Source organism: Salvelinus fontinalis, chromosome 28 (assembly GCF_029448725.1).
Source record: "Salvelinus fontinalis isolate EN_2023a chromosome 28, ASM2944872v1, whole genome shotgun sequence".
Taxonomy (NCBI): domain Eukaryota; kingdom Metazoa; phylum Chordata; class Actinopteri; order Salmoniformes; family Salmonidae; genus Salvelinus; species Salvelinus fontinalis.
This window is the reverse complement of record NC_074692.1, coordinates 8,193,317-8,203,645: the sequence shown is the minus strand read 5'-3', so window position 1 is coordinate 8,203,645 and position 10,329 is coordinate 8,193,317. Positions and strand designations below refer to the sequence as shown.

The window sequence follows — 10,329 nt, the reverse complement described above, 5'->3', positions numbered from 1 at the left end:
AGAAAAGCACATTTTTTGTCCATTAAAATAACATCAAATTGATCAGAAATACAGTGTAGACATTGTTAATGTTGTAAATGACTATTGTAGCTGGAAACGACTGATTTTTTATGGAATATTTACATAGGCGCACAGAGGCCCAATATCAGCAACCATCACTCCTGTGTTCCAATGGCACATTGTGTTAGCTAATCCAAGTTTATAATTTTAAAAGTGTAATTGATCATTAGAAAACCCTTTTGCAATTATGTTAACACAGCTGAAAACTGTTGTCTGATTAAAGAAGCAATAAAACTGTCCTTAGATATATGTATAGATATACCATTAAAAATCAGCCGTTTCCAGCTACAATAGTCATTTACAACACTAACAATGTCTACACTGTATTTCTGATCAATTTAATGTTATTTTAATGGACAAGAAAATTGTTTTTCTTTCAAAACAAGGACATTTCTAAGTGACCCCAAACTTTTGAAAGGTAGTGTATGTGTGTCTAAGATAATTCCTTATTGTTTCTTAACCAAAAACTTTTGTTCAAGGTCAACACATTATATTCCAACTCCAAGGATCCTGAGACTTACCAGAGGAACATACAGATGTAGGATCTTAATTGATCACACTGTTGTTGCAGGAAATGTCCTGTACAGCTGGACATAGAAACTTAGTGTATTCAAGGTTTAAAAAGGCTTCTAAAGTTTATAATTTCCACAAACATTTCAGGCTTGATTTGCCCTAACTAAAAATGTATTGACCCCTAAAAAAATGTAAAGTAATTATAATCCACACAATAATTCACATTTCCTGTTGCTGCAGGATTATTTTCCTGCTGTGAGAAACTGGTCAAATTAAGATCTTACATCTGTACCTTATCTGAAAACAATTCGTAAATGTTCCCAAATGTGTGCTGTTTCTATGCTGCAAGACTCAGTCCAGGATCATATATGCTGCTGTCACTGAATCATTTGATCCCAGACCCACTCTTTTCATGGTAACTCTTGACATTTTAAACCATTTAGTCTTTCCCCTTGTTGCTTAGGTTGACATTATACAGATCTGCCAGCTAAGTTAATAATACATTTCTCTTGTTTTTCTTCTGAAGGAGGAAACAACCATTTACAAGATGAAAAGCAGGTATAATAAACTAAACACATAGCATAGATATTTGCATTTGCCAAGGTAGCTGCTACTCTTCCTGTGGTTCAGCAAATTAAGGCGGTTAAACATTACAACAGATTTCACAACACATTAAGTGTGTGCCCTCAGGCCACTACTCTACTACCACATATCTACAACACAAAATCCATGTGTACCTGTGTGTATAGTGCGTATGTTATCGTGTGTTTGTATGCATGTGTCTGTGCCTATGTATTACACAACACACAGAACATTGTCAATCAACAGGGATCTTTTCCACAGTTAGGTGTGTAGGGTTAGGGTAACGGTAAGGGTCAGGGATAGGGTTAAGGGTTTGGTTAAGGTTAGGATTAAGGTAAGGATCAGTTTTGATTTTGGTTAGTCTTTTTTTGCAGGTCAGCAATGTCATTATAGTATCTCCTCTTTTGCTACACCCCCAGTGGAGCAGGTAGCTATGTAAGCTCAACTTCCTGGGTTGTTCTGCGGCTCCCTTGACGCAATTTTGGCAGAGATCGCGTAGAAATCTTTGTTTGAATCCAAAACTATGGATTTCAACACTCACTTCACACACCTGTTAAAACAACGCAAAGAACAAGAAGAAAATGGAATGCTAGATCAAGCTCTATGAAGCTGTTCAATCGACCGCCCGCTGGTTCGCAGTCTATGTTTAAATAGGCTGATATGTCACTGCCTCTCATGGTACTTGGACCTGCCTAGTGCCAGTCTTCTCGCAGAGTCGATCCAGTCATCGGACCCTGCGGCAATTTACTTTGCTGGGAGTCAAACTGAACTCATTAGACCAGTCTCCAACTTTAGAGAACTTCCACTCCTGGAATCCGGTGAGTAACATACAGTATCCTGGCTGGGGCGCTCTGAGACTGCAATATGAGGCTGACGTTTGGGATATTCCCAAAGGATGGCTCCTGTATAACCTTCTCTGGAATCACCTTGGCTCTCTGCACCCTCACCCTGCTCCTAGTGGCTCTCAGGGGCTGAAAGCGAGAAGGCGGGAGCGGCCCCAAAAGGCACTCTGCCCTTCAGGGCCGACCCTGTTGCCCTGGTGGGTAACCTGCTCCAGATGGGAGACCAGATGCACCTGTCACTGACGTGTCTCCGTCTGCAATACGGAGATGTCTTCCAAATGCATGTGGACTCCCTTGTGGTGGTGGTGCTGCAAGGCTATGCCACCATTAAACAGGCGCTGGTACGGCATGGGGAGGCTTTCGCCAGACACCCTGACCTCTTCACCTTCTCCGCCGTGTCCAATGGCACCAGCATGACCTTCAGCGAGTACGGCGCTGCCTGTGTGCTCCACAAGAAGCTGTGCAAGAACACCCTGCTCTCCTTCTTGCAGGCAGAGCCACGGGGCCCTGGCACCATCTGTCTGCGAAAGGAGCACATGTGCGCCGAGGCGGCTGGTATGGTGGAGGTCATTTGGGAGCGCTCAGAGGGGAGCGAGGGGCTAGGTCTGGACCCTGTTGTCCCGCTGGTCACGTCGGTGGCAAATGTGGTGTGTGCACTGTGTTTCGTGAAAAGGAATGACTACAATGACAGAGTTCCTCACTATTGTGCACATCAACAACGAGGTGTTGCGGATCTTCGCTGCAGGAAACCTGGCAGACTTATTTCCTGTGTACCGCTACCTGCCGAGTCCGTCTATGAGGAAGATGGTCGAGCACATCAGGAGAATGAACAGCTTCATGGAACACAACATCGAGGAGCACCTGTAGACCTTTGAAAAGGTATTTGGGTCATGCACACACCTGGGTCATGCAAATTAGAGCACGCCTTCGGAAATGGTTTAAAACAGAAAACAAAACATGACTGCTTCTTTTTGGGTCACTCCCTGTAGTCACCCCCTGTTCCAGTCAGTTTTCTTCTGTTTGGTGCCTAATCCCAAGCGGGATTTTATTTATTTATTTTTTAAATATGCTTAAATCATACTTCATGAGTATATTTAAATTATCTAAATTGGAACAATTTTGAATACATTAAATGTCCAGTTAATTTTTTATATTATTGGCATTTAAGTATATTAAATAAATGTAAAGTTATCTAAATTGGGACACTTTTTGTACTTAAGTATATTTTTAGTATATTAGATAAAGAGCAAAACAAATATACGTTGAATACACCTTAAGGACATTTTATTTATATTTCTCATAAGTGATAAATATACCAAAATGGTATTTGAAGTAGAATTCCTGTATTTTCTTTACAAAAAAGTGTATTTATAATTTACTTTTACAAATACACTGCTACTCACTAACCACATTAGCTATTGTAATTTGCCATGTAAAGGTTACCTTGATTGACCAAGGCATCTTCTCAGCCAACGTTAACATGCCATTTACAAAGCAGTTGTGGCTGGAGCAGCAATTTACAAGTAAAACTTTTGAGAACTGTGCACCATTCCCATTTCACACTTTAGTTGTTCACATAATGGTAATAAATTAACATTTAAATAAAATGTGTAATGTGTTACATTTGAATGAGATAAATATGAGGAACAATATCATATTATAAATCTAAACTTCAACAGAAAAAGATGCTGGGGGATATGCACATTTCTGTGCCAATGCGTTTTTGACAGTATACTTTAAATATATTTTGTGGACATTTAAGCTAAATATACTTTTTGAAAGTATACTTAAGTATATTTTTGGGCAATATGAAAAACTATACTCTCAGGAGGCATGTTCCTCCACTGTGCAATAAACAATCGTTATCATTGTCAACTTTTCACTTTTCTGAACAGAATTTCAGAAAGTACTTCAAAACTCATTATTGGCACTGAACCTACAGTGTAAAAGTACTCATATCCCTTGGATGTATTCACATTTTGTTGTTACAAAGTGAGATTAAAATGGATTTGTAATTGTAATTGGTAACTTTTTGACAACAATCTACACAAAATGCTATAATGTCAAAGTGGAAGATTTATATTTATTTGTTTTCAAAAGATTGGTAGAAATAAAATAACTAAATTATAGTCGTTGCATAATTATTCAGCTCCCTGAGTCAATATGCTAGAAACACCGTTGGCAGCGATTACAGCGTCTTCTTGGGTGAGTCTCTAAGAGTTTTACACACCTGGATTATGAAACATTAGCCCTTTATTCTTTTCATCATTATTCAAGCTCTGTCAATGTGTTGGTGTTCATGGCTATACATCCATTTTCAAATCTTGCCATAGATTTTCATGCAAATTTAAGTCAAAACTGTAACATGGCCACTCAGGAACAGTCTGTCTTCTTGGTAAGCAACTCCAGTGTAGATTTGGCCTTGTGTTTTAGGTTATTGTCCTGCTGAAAGGTGAATTCCTCTCCCAGTGTCTGAATCAGGGTTTCCTCTAGGATTTTGCCTGTGCTTAACTCCATCCAGTTTCTTTTTATCCTGGAAAAAAGCATACCCATACCATAATGCAGCCACCACTATGCTTGAAAGAAGGAGGCGGTTACTCAGTGATGTGTTGTGTTGGATTTGCCCCAAACATATAGCTTTGCATTTAGGCCCCAAAAGTTTTTTTTGCAGTATTACTTTATTGTGGAGTCACAACAATGTTGTTGATCCATCCTCAGTTTTCTCCGAATAAGTTTAATGATAGTGAACTTAAAGCCTGAAAAACAATTAATTTAAAGTACACTTTTAATAAGTGTAGTGAAGGTAGATGATAGTATATTTATAGTATACTAAAAGACTGAAACAACTATCAATATAAAGTTAACTTTTAATAAGTGTGTTGAAGTGTAAAGATATAACATTTATAGTATACTTAAGATATACTAGAAAAATACCTCTCGTATTTAAAGTATATTATTTTAATATTTTGTATATTTAAGTATACTTGTTATATATTAAATGTTATATGTTATATATGTTATGGTAACATATCCAACAGGATTCAGCCATTCTACTGTTACAGCTGGAGGCAGGGGTAGGATATGTTGATAGATATGCTATTGAAACTATGGGCTAGAGGCGTATAATCATGTGTATACAGTGACAAAATGAGTTGACGAGGATAGTTTTTGCAGACATCTCAACCTGGAGAGAAATCTCAGCTTTCATGTGTGACTTTTAGGCTGAATTTAGTAGATTAGTAAACTGTTAGATTAGATGTGATCAGTGCTATCAGATGCTGGTACAGAGGCACAGAAAACCAGTCAGCCATTGAGGGATTTGTTTCAGAGGGATAGATTTTGCTGGGGGGATACACAGAGAGTAAAGGAATAACGCAGGGGTAAAAGAAAGGAAGAGATGGGAGAGAGGGAGGGAGAGATAGTTTGAGGAGAGGTACATGTGGAAAAAGCAAGGTTACTTTTTGGAAAGCATATTTTTGCTTGTGATTTTGCCTCTTCGGGTTGTATATGTGAAAAATGGAAATAGTTGGAAGCTGAAATCGAAGCTACAATATAAGAGACCTATACTCTAGGACAGGGCAGACCAGGCTAATATATACCGAACGAGGCTTTGTTCTTGTGCACAGTGTCTAAAACGCCCGCGCATACTCTTTCATTAGGAATTATTCATCTGGTGGAAGACATGTGCTCACATGTTTTCTAGAAGATGCGGCCATTTTACAGTCAGTCTCACTCTCACAATTTGAGGGTACATTTGATTAGCGGGTCGTGTGCTAAAGTTTTGAAAGGATTACATTTCATTGTGAGTGTATATGGAAACGTAATGGATGCATATAGGCCCCGGATATAACCTGGAGTGGCAAGGTTAGGACTCGTCCTGCGCATTTAATCTGAATCTTAATAGCAGCAGGCATTAAGTAGAGTGTAAAGTAAAGTGTTATGTAACGTTTTGATGATATGTGTGTTTCCAGGACTGTATCCGTGACATCACAGATGCTCTGATTGCACTCTGTGAGGAGCGGCAGGAGGATGAGGACACAGCAGTGCTGTCCAACTCCCTCAAGCCTGGCAGGGATGGGTTGAAGAATACCTTTGAACAGACCAACACTACAGAAATCTCTTTAAGTTGGCATTCATCATACCATGGATATGATGATGGTAATAAAGACGATTGTAACTGATGTTACAATTTTTATTACACTTTTACATTTCAGGACTCGATACCATCATAGCTGGTTTGCAGTGGAGCCTCTTTTACCTCATCAAGTTTCCTGACGTCCAGGTCAAAATACACCAGGAGATCCTCTGTATAGGAACAACACCTCCTGACTCCTCCTGACTGAACAGCACTTCTTATAGAAAACTTTAATAGCTTATGCCCTTATAGCGCTATATGGTCTTATTGTCTCCTCATACCTTGTCTCTTTGTATGTCTGCTTGGGTGTCTGCTTTACCTGCTAAGAATAATTCCTTTGTTTTATAAAAATGGATGGGAGTTCAGCTGTTTTATGAATGAACGGTCATTCCTGACAAACAGCATGTCCTAATGAGCAGAGATCCCTCCAGTACCGCCCAGTTTGACAGTTTGATGGTGTAGATGGGCCGTCCGTGCAGTTCCATACAATGATCTAATCTTTCATAGACAGACACTCCCCCCCCCCCCCGTTCTGTCCTGTCCTCAATGGCTAGAGACCATTGCTCACCAGGGTGACACGCAAAAGGTCACTCTAATTTGCTAAAGCCCAAGCTAGTTTTGATGTGGGCTGAGAAAACTGGTGCAGTCTGTTCAGTAGGCACCATGCATTCACAGAGAGAGAGAGATTTTGGATACTTGGACAGTCTACTCAGACAGACACAAAGGGGATCACACACAGGGATATTGCACCGTACGTGAATCACAATCACACAAATCATCCCTTTATTTGAAGATGGAAATTCCAGAATAGATGGCAATAATCCAACAGTCTTTCTTTCTTCTTGGGTCTCCCTTTTTCTGTTCGACTCGGCATTGTATCTGATCCTTTTCTCTGCATTTTCAGGTACAGTATCTTGTTGTCTTCACCCGAGACATTTAGTATGTTGCCTTTGTATGGTTTAGGCGACCACATGGCCCTGCCAGACTCCATCGGTTTGTGGACAAGACCAAGATGCCTTTTACCAAGGCCTTCATATACAAGGTGTTCCATCACATATCCTACGCCCCCTTCACCATACCACACTGGTGAGGCTCTGATAACAGTTACAGTAACAACTTGTAATGTTTATTTCTGCATGGTGCCTGTCTGCTAGTATGTGCAGATCAAAGTGTTAGCTCTGGGAATGGAATGTTGCTATTCACCCAGTTTGTCTCGTTTGTCCTTCTTTTCCTCCCTTTAGTACCACAGAAAACGTGGCGCTCAATGCATACTTCATTCCTAAGGACACGTGTCTTCGTCAATTAGTATCAAGTTAAACATGACATGTGAGTGTTATCTGTATGCGTCTCAAAACACACTTGCAGCGATGAGACAAGACTGTAACTATTAATTGGATATCACAAAATTGGGGAGAAAAAGGAGTAAATAAAAAAATAAGAAATACTAATTTTTGTTTCCAAGTTGCAAAACATTTTCCGTTGTGTACCCTAATGAACACAAGTCTCTCGTGGTGGTCATCACTGGTTTTGACCGGTTGGAAATGTTTGTCTTCCTGACTACACTGCTCCACCGGCTGTGTATTGAGAATGTTCCAGCACCTCGCCCACACCATGATAACGCACAGAAACCATGGCTACTCAGACACCAAAACATAACTACTATACAGACTGAACACAACATCTCTACCTGGCAGTGGCGTCATTATCACTGTAATGCAAACACAGTTGCTAGCTGTCAAAGTCAAGACAGAGTTTAGCCGATACAAAGTGAGCAGCCATATTCAAGGATTTGTCCAGAGCCATTTCCTCATTGGTAATAACATTGATTGATATTGATATTTACCTAGAAGCATGTTATGTGCTATTGTAGTGGTTTAAGATTGGCCTATTCTATATATAACTTAAGTACTTTTATGATATCTGAATACAATGTTATAATATCTATGCATTCCAAGATTTGGAAAAGTGTATTGTACAGGGTCATCCCCAGTATTATTTTGACTATTAGGGATGGTGATTGGTCCTTCTACCTTCATCAAGTGGAATGAGTTTAGAAATGCCTTTTATTTAAACTCCTATCTGGTTATTAATCACAACTAAATGCTTAGGAAGACAGGGAGTGTTGTTTTAGATAAGTGATCAGAGCCTTGGGCACCACGCAGCGTTCACTCAGGGTTCATTCCTACCCGACTCACTCCTCCCCTCCTCTCCATCTGTAACTCCGGGGTTTAAAGAGATCTCTCTATCTCTCTTTCTCTCCCCAATCCCCATCTGAAGTAGTTGCCGGGGCTACTCATAGATAGAGTAGAATCGCCTTTTTACCAAATGCTCTCCCGTCTCTCCAACAGACCGATTAGTCACAGTCTTTGGATCTATCAGACTTATTCCAGGGAGGTTAAGAGGACAGAAGACACACGTCTGAGAAATTGAAATTTGGATCATGTGATGTTCTATTTTAATATATATATTTTTTTAGATAAAACTAGAACTGAAAAGCCATGACAATACATTTGAATAAGATGAGTATCTGATTTCCAGTATATGCTTAGAGAATAATTCACGGATGTCACAGCAGTGAAGCCATTTTGGGGCTCACAAGTGGCGCAGCGGTCTAAGGCACTGCATCTCAGTGCAAGAGGCATCACTACAGTTCCTGGTTTAAATCCAGGCTGTATCACATCTGGCCATGATTGGGAGGCCCATAGGGCGGCGCACAATTGGCCCAGCGTCGTCCGGTTTTGGCCTGGGTAGGCTGCCATTGTAAATAAGAATGACTTGCCTAGTAAAATAAAGGTTAAATAAAATAAAATAAAGTAAAATTTGAAAGACATGTCCTTTTTCAGACAACAGTATACACCATGCTTTGCTATAAAGCAGTGGGATGGGACAGGATAAATGTGACCACTCAAAATCATAGATTGAGATACATTTTTTGAACATATTTTAAAGCACTGTTTGTTTGCCAAGACAAATTCTTTAAGAAGATAACTTGCCTAAAAATATAAACTTGTTTTACTCCATTATTTGTAAAACAGTAATTTTAAACAAACACTCTATTGCTTCAAAAAATGTCATAGATGACCAGTCTGTCTATGAATTTGAGTAGTTAAATCTCTCCACCCCATCCCTAAGCTGTTTACCAAAACAAGTGGTGGGGAGGCCGTTTCGTTGTTTTTCAAAACCCAGACTGTAGCTTTAATACAGCTGTATAAGCACAAGTCATCTATAAATAATATTCTTCAAGAAACAACTCAAAGTTGAACTGGTTTCATGTTCAGGCTCCATGCTATCTTCTCCATGATAAATCCTGTTTTATGCGCCATAGGATACATTAATGAACATGGTTGGAGTGAAGCATGGACGCAACTCAACTTTAGACCACTTTCGAGGTAAATATATGTCGTTTGGGGGGAAAAATGGTTTGAACCACTCCGCAGACCTCAGTATAGGCACACCGGGATATTCAACTAGATCTCATAACAAACACTCACATTGTCCGCGTTCCAACAGCCAGAGAAATGCAGGTTCTCTGAATTGTAAAACGTACAAGCATGGCAGTTTAGAAGCATTTTAAAAATTTTATTTGAAAGGACATCCGGAAATGGAGAGAGGAAAAGACAAAGTTTAGAAGGGCATAAACTGAAGTTGCTGATACAGGGCTTGAACCCACAGAGACAGGGGCTTGTGTGTTCCGGAGTAGGGAGCATCGTCCGCTTTCGTACCTCCAATTCCGTCACGCAGTTAGAATTGTTTTGACTTACCCACATTTCTAATTAATTTGCCTCTGTGCTGTCATAGGAGACTCCAACTATGTCTGTTATAGCAGAGAGATCGCGTGGGCGGGTGAAATAAGGGTTGTTAATCAGCAAAATAGCTGCCATACTCTCCAGGGAACGCGACCCCCCTACGCTCACCCAATTTCTCTGCCTGTCCCTCTGCTCTCTGATCAACCCATTTGTTTCTCACAGTTCTAGTCAGCAGAGCTCATAGTATCTATTAAACTATGGAGTTATTAATAATAACAAACTAGGGTGAGCATGTGTAGAAGCAGCTCTGATCTGATTGGGCCAATACAGCAGGAACGCACAAACTGAATCAGAAGGCTAATGCAGCAGAAAACACTTGAGGGGTACAGTATGGTTTAAAAAATACTGAGCAATTAGGATCGCCCCATTGAAGACAAAGGGAGATCTACAG

General features: G+C 40.0%; 1 pseudogene; it reads left to right on the top strand.

Annotated features, from left to right (window-relative positions):
* The first annotated feature begins 2,019 nt into the window (after positions 1-2,019).
* Positions 2,020-10,106, top strand: LOC129825882 (cytochrome P450 1A1-like; annotated as a pseudogene).
* Positions 10,107-10,329: the final 223 nt, after the last annotated feature.